The 13,461-nt window shown below is 47.3% G+C and overlaps 1 protein-coding gene across 1 annotated transcript in view; it reads left to right on the forward strand.

Moving 5' to 3' along the window:
* Positions 1-12,808: 12,808 nt before the first annotated feature.
* The window catches only part of GLCE (glucuronic acid epimerase), a 117,265-nt gene continuing 116,612 nt past the window's right edge, over positions 12,809-13,461 (forward strand). The window contains exon 1 of the mRNA XM_021693971.2: positions 12,809-12,848. The gene's annotated coding sequence lies outside the window, so the exon portion shown is untranslated. The remainder of the gene's footprint in view (positions 12,849-13,461) is intronic.

The following is a 13,461-nucleotide window of genomic DNA, read 5'->3' on the forward strand; positions in this document are numbered from 1 at the left end:
TTATATCTCTCTAGGCTGTTGTGGAGATCCTTCCTATCGCCAATGATATCCTGGCCCACAGTGAGAGTCTTATGGGGAAATATCTACCACTCTTCACCAGAATCAGAATCCTGGGCTGAACTAAACATTTGCCCAACTCAATGTGCCTATACTGTCCCTGGGCCCTCTGAGCTCCCTTGGTATCTGGGTGAGAGCTTAATTATCCTAAGAGCTACCAACCATTTGTCCCAATAAAATACAGTATGCCCCATAATGATCAATCTGCAGAACTCTTACCCTTCACATATGACAAGCCAAACTCTTAGGCATGGGGCAGAATGTAAATGTTAACAATCTCATAGCTCATTGCCTATAAAAACTCTTTTATGGTGTCTAAGTAACAGGCGATTGTCCAGTGCCTGCAGCTAGAGTGGTAATTCCACCTCTTACCAGCTAAATGAGATGAGTGCTAATTCTCTCCGTGAGAGCATGTAGGTTACAGTGATGTTCAGGGAAAGCCAGGTTTTACCGACGGGCTGATACCATTCATTCACAGAGCTGCCAGGGAGGAATGAGCATGTTTCCTTGGGTGATGGGTCTCCTTGCCTTGTTGATTGGTGATGGGGATCAGGTCCTGCTTGACCTGCTGGCTCATCGGTGCCCCTTCTCATCTCCCACGTGTTGTCATCCTTGAAGTCTGTCTGGCCTGGTATTAGCAGGCAGCTGACTGATCATTAAGCTCCATTCTTGCTGCTTTTTCTCAGATTACTCTTCTAACCTCTTCTTCCCACCGTCTCTCACTGCCTGACCCCACAGATGGTCTCACTCTTTTCTCACTCCCTGAGCTCTGGTTTCCTGATCTCCCACGGTACTGATTGCCTTTTCTCCATGTTCTGCAGTCCTCTGACTGGTTGCCAAGGCCACTCTGTGTCTTTCACTAAGGACAGCTCTACCCCATCCCTCCCCAAATAGTTTTACCCCAGATCCAGGATCTCCTTACCCCAGATCCAAGGGCGGTCTCCTCCCGATCCAGCCCACTTGCCCTTGCTGGGGATACTGTTTCTGGGCCAGGGCAGAGCTTCTCACCTGTTCTCCTTGTCCAAGCCTCTGCCTTGTGCTGTGGTCCTAGTCAGGTCTATGTTTTATCTTTGCTCGAACCCCTGCCCTGACCAATTCCTTTTGAAATGTTCCACTTCATTCCTTTGGAATGATGGCCCCATCTTGCCCTCCCTATGCTAACTGTGCCCCGGAGGCTGGAGTCCAGGGGGAGCCCTAGTCTTTGGATCCCACGACCTCCTCTTGTTATGCTCAGCAAATGTCGGGCTATGGCTGCTAACATCACCTTGAAGACTCTGATCTGGAATTGGACCCTTTTCCTGTCCATCTTATTTCTGGTCACTGCACTTTGTTCCCTGCATAAACCTCCTGCTGCCGTCTGTTGCTGGGTCTGCCCAGAAACCTGCCATATCTCATCAGTCAATGCCAGGGTGGGCCAATGTGACAAACAATCCCCAATCTCAGTCGCTTAACACATAACAGGTTTATTTCTCACTCACATCAATTCAAGTGTTGACAGTCTACCGCTCGGTGATTTGGGACCACCCCTCCCATCCAGTGTCCCTCCATCTTCTCAGCCCTTTGGAATCCTTAACTGGTTCCTCTGGATCCAGCTGGCCAGTAAATGGAAGGAGGTGGAGATAGCAAAGGATATCTCAGGAGATGTTAGGACCTGGCCAAGAGAGGGTGTTCATTGCTTCTGCCCTTATACTGGCTAGAACGAGCTCCTGGTTGTACCTAGAAAAGGACATCCTCCTGGGTGCCAGAAGAAATGGAATCGTTTGGTGTACAAGTAGTGTTGTCTCAGCTACGCAGTGGGGACATCAGTTTCCTAAGGGCGGTCTCCTCCCAATCCAGCCCACCTCGCCTGCTCCAGTTTATCATTCTGTCCAAAGCCTAGAAAGGATTGGACTCCTAAGAAGACATCTCAGAGGTGACAGAAAATGAGGACCAGGGCTTTTGCTTTCCCACTTCCTGAGCAGAAGGTGGATCCCAGCAGGGGAGTCCCTCTACAGAGAACCTCAGGCCCTATATCATCCCACAAATTGGGCTCTTTCTGACAAGTGTCAGCCTTTCATTTCTTCCAAGAAATATTCTCTTTCCCCTCCTGGGGACTTGTTCAGAGAAGAGATACTCAAGTGATAGGTGTTTCGCAAATATCTAGATGGAGGAAAAAAAATGGTATGAAGAATAATTTAGACAAAACAATGTAGATTGCCATGGAAACAATCTTTAGAACACACTGGGGAGAAGGAATCATTGTTAACATGGTTCATTTTTGCAGAGATATCCAATCACGAAATTCAGTTCTGGACCTTTGTGATGGAAAAACAGCTATTTTGAGTTGCTGCCTAGGCATTTTACAGTATGACAACCCTGCTCACACCCAGAGTCTGGATATTTAGATAACCTGAGCTTAGGATTCCTCCCCCAAGGTTCCTTGGCAGATCCCAGCCCTTCCTGCTTTGCTCTTCCTGAGGCACCTTTTAAAATAGGGGCACCTACCTGGGTGGCTCAATCAGTTGAGCATCTGACTCTTGATAATTCGGCTCAGGTCATGATCTCAGGGTTGTGGGATCAAGTCCCACATCGGGCTCCGAGCTCAGCCGGGAGTCCAGAGAGGATTCTCTCTCTCCCTCCGCCTCTGCCCCTGCCCCTGCTCTCTCTCTCTCAAAATCAATAAAATCTTTAAAAATTTTTTAAAAAAATAATAAAATAAAATAACCACTCAAGAGCTGAGCCTGTGAAAAGTTAGTGACCTTTGACCCAACTACCTTATACGTAATAGGTGCTTGCTACCCTGCTCTCTTAGTTCCTGCTCGCTCTTGACCTGGGACCCAGGACTGCCCTTCCCCTGGCTTATTGCCCACCCCCACCCCTGGTTCTGGGATCTGGATGTAATAAATCTTGTGACTCTACTTCCTTCATGTAGGTGTATCAAAACTGCACCTTTGATCAAAATGATCCCATAGGTTTCACTTCCCCAGAGAGGGAGCTCAGATGCTGAAGGAGCTACCTGCTGACTCCATGCCGGTGGCTGGTGCCCCCTCATTTGGCGGGTCATAGCTGCATAGCCTTAATTTAATATCCTAGCTCCCTGCTTCCCAACATAATCCTTTAATGGCACTACCTTCAAGATGCTGGGTTGTTATAAGCACAGAGCACATGCTGGTTTGCAGGGATCCTTTTCTTACCCATCTAATTATCTTTAATGAAGATAATGCTTTAAGTAAGGTAACTTACTGTTTCCCTGTTGGTTAATTTGAAATCAGTGAAAGGTCAAGTTACCATTAACACAGTGCATTTACTAGGCTATTCCAGAAGGGTTTTTATTCTGACAGCAGAGGCTTATAAGAATATGGCGAAAACGCGTATTTAGTTGAAATATGAACAATGAAAATCAGAGGCTTATCTTTTCTATTGCACAAAAAGGAGAAAAGAAACCATCCTCAATTACTGAAAAACAGTTTTTCTCTGACTTTTGTGCCCCATCATATGTGAAAAAGTCTATAGGTGTGGATAATTCTTGGTCAGTAATAATGATTCAACATCAAATACTTAAACAAAGCCTCTAGGGGTTACGAACGAACAGGTGCTAATAAAGAAATGTCAGAAGACGGCCATGGCTTTTGCAAGGGAGGCCTCAGAGACATCGGGTCACCACAGTGCAGGTGCTGGGCTTCCACCTGGCAGGTGTGGAAATGTGGTGTCTGCCAAGGTTATCCGCTTGCTTCTCTCGCAGGGCTCTGTCCCTGCCCATTCCCCAGGCTCCCGGGCTTCCCGGGGAAAAGCTGGATGTCCTCCTCATCGGAAGGCAAAGCCATGGTCCAAGTTTGTGGTCCAGGGAACCAGCTGGATCACAAGCCATGCTTCATGCATGCTTCTGGACTTCTGGAGAATGGATTTGTGCTCTCTTGTCTCTTTTCCTAGCCCCTGGTCTTCCCAATGCATGACTTGTGCGGCCTCAGGGAGAGAAGAGCCAATCTGCTTGCCTGAAATAGATACCAAGCCTTGATAGAATTATGATATTTCTTTCTTCCTTTCTTTCATTTCTTCCTACAAACATGTGTGGAGCACGTACTATGTACTAGGCACTCTCTCTGGTGCCTCCAGTGTTTCTTTGTGTAACCCTCTCCCCTCTCAGTGTGACTTTTCTGCTTCCCGATTTTCTTCCTCCTATCCTCTACCTCTCTTTGACCTCAAAACCTATTCTCCGGGAAGTTCAGCTATCAGCTGTGTGTACTTTAGAGCAAACGTTAAGTGGCTGTGCTTCTCCTCCTGGAGGAATTAGCATTTGACATTTGATCTTTCATTGTTGTAGCAAATGGTTCCCTGTTCATGAAATTTTCAACATCAGTTTGCAAGCAGGGGAGATATTTGCAAAATAGAGGACCTTCACAAAACCTTGGGAGTCCCACCATCTGATGACCACCCACTTGGAATATGCATGAGATTGGCCCTTTCCCTGACTCCTTTTTGTGATCAAATCAGAGACCTGGAATTGACTGATCTCAGAAAAACATGCTAACATTGCTCTTCCGATAAAGCTCCAAATCCTTTTCACAGCACGTAAGACCCTGCCGGCTGTAGCCTCCTACTTAACCCTTTAGACTCTTTCTACACCTTGCAGGAAAGCCACATTGGAATTTCGTCAGATGTTTGGTAAAAATACCATTTCACCTTAGCATGCTTCTGCTTGAAGCGTTCTACTTGTCAGCCCCTTCCGTCATGCTAACTCTTCCTCCTGTCCCAGGTCTCATTTTAAATGTTGCTTCTTCCGGGAAGCCTTGCCTGACTTCTAGGAACCTAATGAGACTGGGATTAGCTTCCCTGATACAGGATCTCACAACACCCAATAATTGTCATAGCACCTATCACGATCGTCTTTAGTTGTTTCATGGAAGTATACCTCGTTGACTAGTCTTCACAGCTGTCTTATCTATTATTCTGCACCAAGCATCAGGCAGAGTGCTGGGCTCATAGTAAATATCTGTGGAATGTGACCAAACGTAAGTAGTTTGTCTGTAAGTCAAGCCTTCATCAAGAGTTCCCTTACTATTTAGTAAAAAACAAAAAAACAACAAAAAAAACCCCCACTGATTAGTTCTGCCCTGCTGGGTGGTCACTTACTGTTGAGGTCATCTCATCTCTGGCAGACTCATACCTGGGCTTTGCTCACTGCAGTCCAACCTGTGAGATCCTACTGGATTAATCTTCCCCAAACACTGGTTCGACCAGAACACTCTTCAGCTAAAAGCTTCTGATGTGGAGTTGGCTACAGAATAAAGCTCAGACTCGGCCTGGCCTTGAAGCCTGTCTGTAATCTGATTCTGACCTATATTTCTGTGTTTGCTTGCTTTGTAAAGCGAATTGTTTGTTCCAGCACACATTTTTACTCACTGACTCTAAGCTTTTGTTTATAATATTTGCTCTGTCCAGAAGCTCCCCCTCCTAGTCTGTTATCAAACTTCTATCCACCCTGAGAGTAGAGCTCATATCCCATTTTCTGTGTATAGTAGTCCTAGTCACCTGTATTAGAAGTCTCAGTTGCAAATAGTGAGGCAGATCCCAAACTGGTTTAAGTAAAAAAAAAAAAAAAATTATTAGTTCATGTCATCCATAAGTCCATGATAGACTTTAAGTATGATTTTAGGTAAAATATCATTAGTAATCTTTGTCTTTTCTGATTCTGCTGATTCTTCTTTTCTTTTCTTTTTTTTCAAGAAGGTTCCACGCCCAATGTGGAGCCCAATGTGGGGCTTGAACTCACAACCCTGAGATCAAGACCTGAACTGAGACCAAGAGTTGGACGCTTAAGTGACTGGGTCACCCAGGTGCCCCTCTGCGGATTGTTCTAATCTGTTGATTTCACTCTGAGTTAGGTGGATTTAGGTGGACACTAAGGTTCATGTGGTAGCCCCAGAAACTCAAGGCTTACATCCTACCAGCTTAACAACCTCAGAGAAAACAAACTTATCTTTCTTAAAAGTTCTAACAGAAGTCCCAGGGAAGGGTGGGTCACATGCCCATCTGAGCCAACTGCTATGGTGCTCTGAATAAACCAGGTCTGGGTCATGTGTCCACCCCTGGGACCCATGGATGGGGTCAGCCTCACAGACCCGCATGCACGGAGAGTGACAACTGGGTGCCTCCCCAAAGGAAAATTGAGATACAGTTACCAGAAGAAGGAGGAATGGGTGCCAGGCAGGCAAAAGACGCCTAAATCCATTCTACCCCTCCAAATTCGAGTGGTCTCTCCCGGCTCAAAATTTCTGTTGCTCTTCTAGTCTACCTTCTTCATGTATTTATTTCCCCATGGTCACTAGATGGTTGCCACAGTCCCAGACACCACAACTAATGCTCGAACTTCAAGCAGAAGGAAGAAGGGGGCAGGTGGAGAGAGAACTTTTCCAGAGAAAGGAAAGCTTCCTTAGAGGCCATCCAAGAAATTTGGATCACTTGGCAAGGAGGCAGGGAAAATGAATATCTGGCAAAGGGGAACAGAATGGCTGAGTTGGGTTTGTTCCTGGGGCTGAGCACACGGCTGAGCAAAAGCAGGCTTTTTTTTTTTAATTGTTATGTTAATCCCCATACATTACATCATTAGTTTTAGATGTAGTGTTCCATGATTCATTGTTTGTGCATAACACCCAGTGCTCCATGCAGAACGTGCCCTCCTCAATACCCATCACCAAGCTAACCCATCCTCCCACCCCCCTCCCCTCTAGAACCCTCAGTTTGTTTTTCAGAGTCCATCATCTCTCATGGTTCGTCTCCCCCTCTGATATCCCCCCCTTCATTCTTCCCCTCCTGCTATCTTCTTCTTCTTCTTTTTTTTTCTTAACATATATTGCATTATTTGTTTCAGAGGTACAGATCTGAGATTCAACAGTCTTGCACAATTCACAGCGCTTACCAGAGCACATACCCTCCCCAGTGTCTATCACCCAGTCACCCCATCCCTCCCACCCCACCCCCCACTCCAGCAACCCTCAGTTTGTTTCCTGAGATTAAGAATTCCTCATATCAGTGAGGTCATATGATACATGTCTTTCTCTGTTTGACTTATTTCGCTCAGCATAATACCCTCCAGTTCCATCCACGTCGTTGCAAATGGCAAGATCTCATTCCTTTTGATGGCTGCATAATATTCCATCGTATATATATACCATATCTTCTTTATCCATTCATCTGTCGATGGACATCTTGGCTCTTTCCACAGTTTGGCTATTGTGGACATTGCTGAAAAGCAGGGTTTTGTTAGAAGGAAGGGAGGGAGAGGTCCTTGCCATTGGCTGGGTCACCAAGAGTGGCTGCCTAGGATACTTTCTTATCAACTTATCTGCTAGCGATTGGGAACTTACCGCATGCAAGGCACTGTATATTTCTGATTCTCATCTAGTCCATATGACTTTTCTTTTTAATGGCAAGAACTGTGGCTTATACTTTGTATCTTTACATTGCCTTGCACTTAGTAGCTGTTCAATAAGTATTGGCCGATTTTTAAAATTTGATGGTGAGGGGTGAGAGAAGGGTGTAGAATTCAGTCTTTCTGGATCTTATATAAAGACTTCATTTTTGCCCTCGCTGCTAAAGGAAATGGAAGATCACCACATCTGCGTTATAGTCATTTGAATCATGGAGATGCAAATGAATCTCAAATATATCTTCTTGGCTGTAAGTTCTCTCTCAGTCAACTTGCAAATTACTTTACTCTTTGTATGTATGGCCCATCTATATAGTTCTTACATATGTAAAATGAATTTAGACAGGCAGTATAGGTAATTTGGCTAACTGGTCTCCTTTTTCAATGGCTTTTCCGCATTTTTTATTTAATAGGGAAATTGCTCTCCCACTGAATCTTAATTCACAATGGTAAGACTTCAGAAACACAGTTTTTTATTCAGAAAGAATTTCAATCTTCGTGCTGTCAAACGCACTCTGCTCTCACATGGGCACTTAATGGTGTCAGGATGTCAATTTAATTTTGACAGGGCCCCTATCAATGGAATGTTCAACTTCTCATATTTAGTTAATATGGATGGGTAAGAGGATGTTTGAGGGTTTTTTCCCTCTCTGTTTTCATGGAAACATATACTTTCCCATAAGATTGGGTGACAGTAGTATGTGTGAAACACTGGAGGTTTTTTTGAGTGAAAAGTTTCCCTACTGTTCAAGACCTACTATTAACTGCCTCCAAATGGCACACAGTTGTTGTTATCTCTAATTGCTGTGATGCTCTAAATAGTCTGAAGGCACTGGGATCTTTGTTCCCACCAAGAAATGGTTTCTTCCACTTTGCTTTGGAGCCGCACCACTTGAACTGTAGATGTAGCAAGTATGGTTACAGACTCAGTGTTCCTTGCCAGTTAGGTGACGTTAGTGCCCAATGATTGGCAGGATGTGAGTGTTTAGATTTTTGTCCAGGAGTAGAAGACCAAACTACTCTAACACTCTTGTATTAGCTATTTATTGCTGCACAACAAATGATGTCAAAAATGAACTGGCTTAAAACAAGAGAAGTGTCTTATCTCACACAGCTTCTGTATGGGATCTGGGAGAGGCATAGCTAGGTGGTTCTGGCTGAGAGTCTCTCATGAGGTTATGTCAAGGTGTTGGCTGGGGTTCCAGGCATCTGAAGGCTGAACTGGGACTAGGGTTTCCAAAATGGCTCACTCACATAGCTATTGGCTGGAGGCCTAGTTTTCTTGCCATGTGGGCCTCTGCTTGAATGTCCTTATGGCATGGCAGCTGGTTTGCTCCAGAGTGAGTGATTAATGAGAAAGACCACAGAGGAAGCTGCAGCGTCCCTTACAACCTAGTCTCAGGAGTCATCCACTGTCACTTCTGCCGTAGTCTCTGTTAGAAGTGAATCAGTAGGTCTAGCCCATACTCAGGGGGAGGGGAATTAAGCTCCCCCTCTTGAAGGGGTGTGTATCAAAGAATTTGTAGACATACTTTAAAAGCACTACAACTTTCTTGATTTTCTGCCTTTGTGACTGGATATCTGCAGAAAAACAAACCAAACTCAGAGGTTTAGTACATGGTCAGCAAATGGACAGATGAATACTGCTCCTTCGTTCTTGGGGTAATTTATACAGAATTGTAGCCTTCCAACCTAACCAGATAGGTGCTCCCCCAAAAGCTGCACAGGGATGAAATGGAGGTTGGGTCTGAGACAGCCAGATTTCTTCTTCTAGCCTCTCAAACAATGCTGTCTTCTATGCCCCTCATGAATATGCAGTGGCCAGGAGGTAGCTTTTCCCAGGGCATGCCCAGAGAGTGGGACCCCAGTAAGGATGGATTCGGAACAGGGATAGGAGTGTTTGGTTGCGCTCCCCTGGACTGATAGGTCAGATACAGGTGGCAGATAGCAAAGAGCTGAGTGAGAAGCTAACTGGTTGTGCTCTACTGCTGGTTGGCAAAGACCAGCCACAGATGGTAAGAGTGAAGCTGTCAGCAGACTCCAGTCCTGGGATCAAGCGAGTGCCAACGCTCTGCTGAAATCACCTGCTGTACCACCAAGAGATGCAAGGATTCATGGGCGGAATTCTCCGCTTGGATCTCGAAAACAGAGACCATGGTGGTTCTGGCTCCTTGGCAACCCTGACTGCACGACGTGAGGAAGGGAGCACTTGGGACCAGATGGAGACATTGGGAGACAGAGCGTGACTGTCAGGCCACAGAGTGAAGCATCGTGCCACAGAGACAGATGGTGAGAGGGGTGCCCCTGTCTGCAGTGGCTTTAGTGCCTTTTCAGTACTCATCCTGCCTGTGTACCCTTCATATAGGGCCTCTTCAAGAGCTTCTACTTCCAAAGCACTTTAATTTAGAAGTCAAATGTAAGTGTTCCAAGCTGTAGTCCAGGCTAAGAGTGCTTCGTAGCTTTTGTCTTTTCTCACATTTAGAGAAACCCAGGTTTCTGATACACTGATTGATAAGGGAATCATACAATGGTATAGTGTATGAAATTATGCATTAGAGAGAAGATGCCCCATAACGACAGAGTCAAGAAGAGTTTTCTTTCCAGAATATTCCTGCTATTAAGATACCAGTGCAAGAGGAGAGGGGGTAGGAAACATAGAAAACACACAGATTTATACTTCAAGATACAGATCTACTATATATGCCATTAGCCTCCTAAAGAAATTCAGTGGTTCTGCTGGTACCACCTTTAGGCATGGGTGGGAGGGGCCTGCCTTTAAGGGGCTCTGTTCTGGCCCTTCTCCAGCTGCATTCCTACATACTGAGCAGGAGGCCATCAAGCCAAAGGAATGTGTCCATCTGGAGCCGATTTCACCTCTTCAGACCTCGCTCCAGGTATGCAGAAGCCAGAATTCTCTGCCCAAATGGCTGTGAGCCCACTTCCAGGGCCTGTGTGGGCTTCTCCCCAGATCTTCTGATATGTACTCCTGGACCTGTGGAGTGGCCAAGAAATGACAGTTTTGTAGAGGGAAAAGTGGACATGTGGGCTGGAGTGCCTATGGAGTATGGGGCTTAACTGGCTGTGGGAAGTGAAGTGGGGAAGGATGCTCTGTGTGGAAACCAGCTCTCCCTGTTCTAGCAAGGAACTCTGAGAAATCCCAGAATTCTAAGTTCAAACCTGGTCTTCCAAGTTGTATTGAAAGTATATTTTCAAGGTGAAAGGATACACACACACACACACACACAGAGATATATTAAATTTCACAGTTTGTTAGTTTGTTTTATAACTTTTACATATTTATACATTTAACTGTGGGCTTCTACACGTAGCCTTTTTGTGGACCTTACAAATGTCAGCGTTGGTTCTGGCTCCCCATTTAATACAGAACCAAGTTGAATCAGCTTGGCTTGGTTTGGAAGGCCTTTTAATATTGAGTCCTCTCTAATCTTACCTCCCACGGCTGTTCTGCAGGAATCTTCCATCAACCAAACTGGTCGACCCATAGCCAGGCTTGGCCCATGTCCTTTCCTCTGTGCTCGGTTCACACTATTTTTCTCTGAAAGGCCTCCATTTCTGTCCTGCATTTGTATGGGCCACGCTACTGTTTTAAGACTCAGCCTTATAGTCACATGTCACATTCCACAGGCCTCTTCTAACAGCTCTTGTCTGAGCCACTTACTGGCATTCAAAGTGTGCAACTATGTGTGGTCATTTTTCTTATTATGGACAAGATATGGCTATAAGATAAGGAAACACCAATACATAATCATTTTTGGACCAGGAAAGGGGACCTCCCCCTTCCCCCCCCCCCAAATCAGAGGAGTAGCTAAGGAATGAGAAGAATGTAGTTAGGCAGTCACCAAAGGAGGAGATGGCCAGCATTGTCAAAAGCTGTAGAGAGGTCACTGGGAAAGATGTCCAAAAATAGAATATTTGCCCATTAAGAAAGAGGTCTTTTGTGACCATTGAGAGAAGAGCAGACTGTGTGGGTGAAAGCAACATTGTAGTGGGAAAAATGAGATAAGAAAGTGGAGACAGCAAACATACTTTAATGTCTCTCAAGAAAATGTGATTCTGAGAAGAGATAGAGTAGCTTTAGAGGGTGGAAGAAGTAGGGTGGTTTTGTTCTGTTCAAAGGTTGGAGGAGACTGAGTGTGTTTGTAGGAGAAAAGAGCCAGATTAGAGGGAAAATTGATAATGGGGAAAGAAAGGATAGATGATTCAACAAAATCCGGGAATGGCTGAGATCCAGTGCACAGGTGCAGGGGTTAACCTTGATGAGGAGAAAGGGCGCTTCTTGCTGTGGGTAAGGGAGGGAGGGCGGGAAGATGAATGAAGGCTACAGGATAGGCATAATAATGGAGTGATTGGGCTTACTGGTGAAGAGATTGGCTGTCATTGTAGAGAAAAGGCTAAGAAAGCCCGAATTTTCTGGGGGCGGGTCCAGATTTCAAATATTCAAATATCACAATCTTCATTCATTCCTTTCACATTTATTCAGTGCCCTGCGTGTACCAGACACTGGGGTCTATCTACAGTGATGCGACTTTTCATGCAATTTTGGAATTTGTTATACTGGGACTCAAGTGAGATTTACTTTTTACTCTTCTAGAAGGCTTTAAGTAGAAATAAATGCACGAATCAGAAGAGAGTCCCTTGTCAGACCAGCTGTCCTGACTTGGGGTTTGGAAAACACGGGCATCTCAACAATGGCGCCCTGTTTGAGGCTGAGAGGGATGAGAGGCGAGATGCGGGGAAGGTTTACACCCGGGTAACCCCAGGAGGGTGCGCCTTCAACCAGGAAGGTGCGAACCTTCTGTGCACTTCGGGCCGCGCTGTAACCAAGGGTAACGGCGCCTCAGCCTACACCAGTGTGAAGACCCGCTTCTTCCCTGAACCAGGTGTGTCTACGGAGGCTGACCAGAACCCGACAGACACAAGCCCAGCCTCCCCACCCGAGACACCTTGCCGCGATCCGCCACCGCCCCTGACTATTTAAGGTCACTGCTACTTCTGCCCCTAGTTAATTGTGAGGGGCGGGGGAGGGGAGAAGCGGTGGGCGGGACGAATCACCTTTTCTATTTTACAACTGGTCGCAATGGGCTCCGAGTCCCGCCTCCTGCGCAGCCGCCGACAGGCTCTCCGGGCTGTCACTCGAGCCTCCGCGGCCGCCCCTTGCCGTGGCTGGGATCTCGCGGGAAGAGCGGCGGGCACGGCTGTAGCTCGGTCTCCCGGCTGCGCGCGAAGCGGGAGGGCTCTCTTCACACAAGCGCTTCCTCGCGGAGAGGTTAGAGCTGCCGCAGTCGCAGGCCTGGGCCGCCCCTTCCCTGCCGCCGCCTTCTTTTCCTCAGGGCTCCTCGGTCCGCTCGCCCTCCGGCGCTCCCAGGTAAGTAAGCCTAGAGCGCGTCCCGGCTGCGGACCGGTCGGGGAGCCGGGACTCGGAGCAGCCGGGGCGGGCTGGCTCCCGACGGGGGCGGCTCCGCGGGCTGCGCGGCGCTGCCTGGTGGGCGCGAGGCTTGGTGGGGCTCGGGAGTGCGGGGGGCAGGAGGCGGCGGGGTGGGACCCGAGTGCGGGCGCCCAGGGGCGGTGTGGCGGGTGCCGGGGCTCCTGAGGCGAGGGGGCGGTTTACTGGGGCTCTTCCAGCTTGGCGTGGGGGTGGGTGGTGGCGCACAGGGTCCTACTTCAGGGTCAAGGGAGATTTGTCAGGGTCCTGGGGTTCCTCGAGGAGACGTAGCGGGGTTCCGGAACAAGGGGTCCTCTTACCGTGGTCGCAGGCTCTTTGGGGGCAGAGAATTCAGTTTAGCAGGTCCTGAATCTCTGAAGGGGCAGATCATTGGGGTGTTGGGGGTCCTTTGAGCGGGAGTGTTTCGCATCCCTGGGTGACAAAGCAGCGTATTAGGGTTCGGGGAAGGGGGCTCTGTTTATCCGGGTCTCCGGGCGAGAGGGCGATGTGTCTGCGCCCTGCAGGGGCCGGGCCGCCTTGGTGGGCTGCTGGGGGC

Source organism: Neomonachus schauinslandi, chromosome 9 (genome assembly GCF_002201575.2).
Source record: "Neomonachus schauinslandi chromosome 9, ASM220157v2, whole genome shotgun sequence".
In the NCBI taxonomy this organism is placed as follows: Eukaryota; Metazoa; Chordata; class Mammalia; order Carnivora; family Phocidae; genus Neomonachus; species Neomonachus schauinslandi.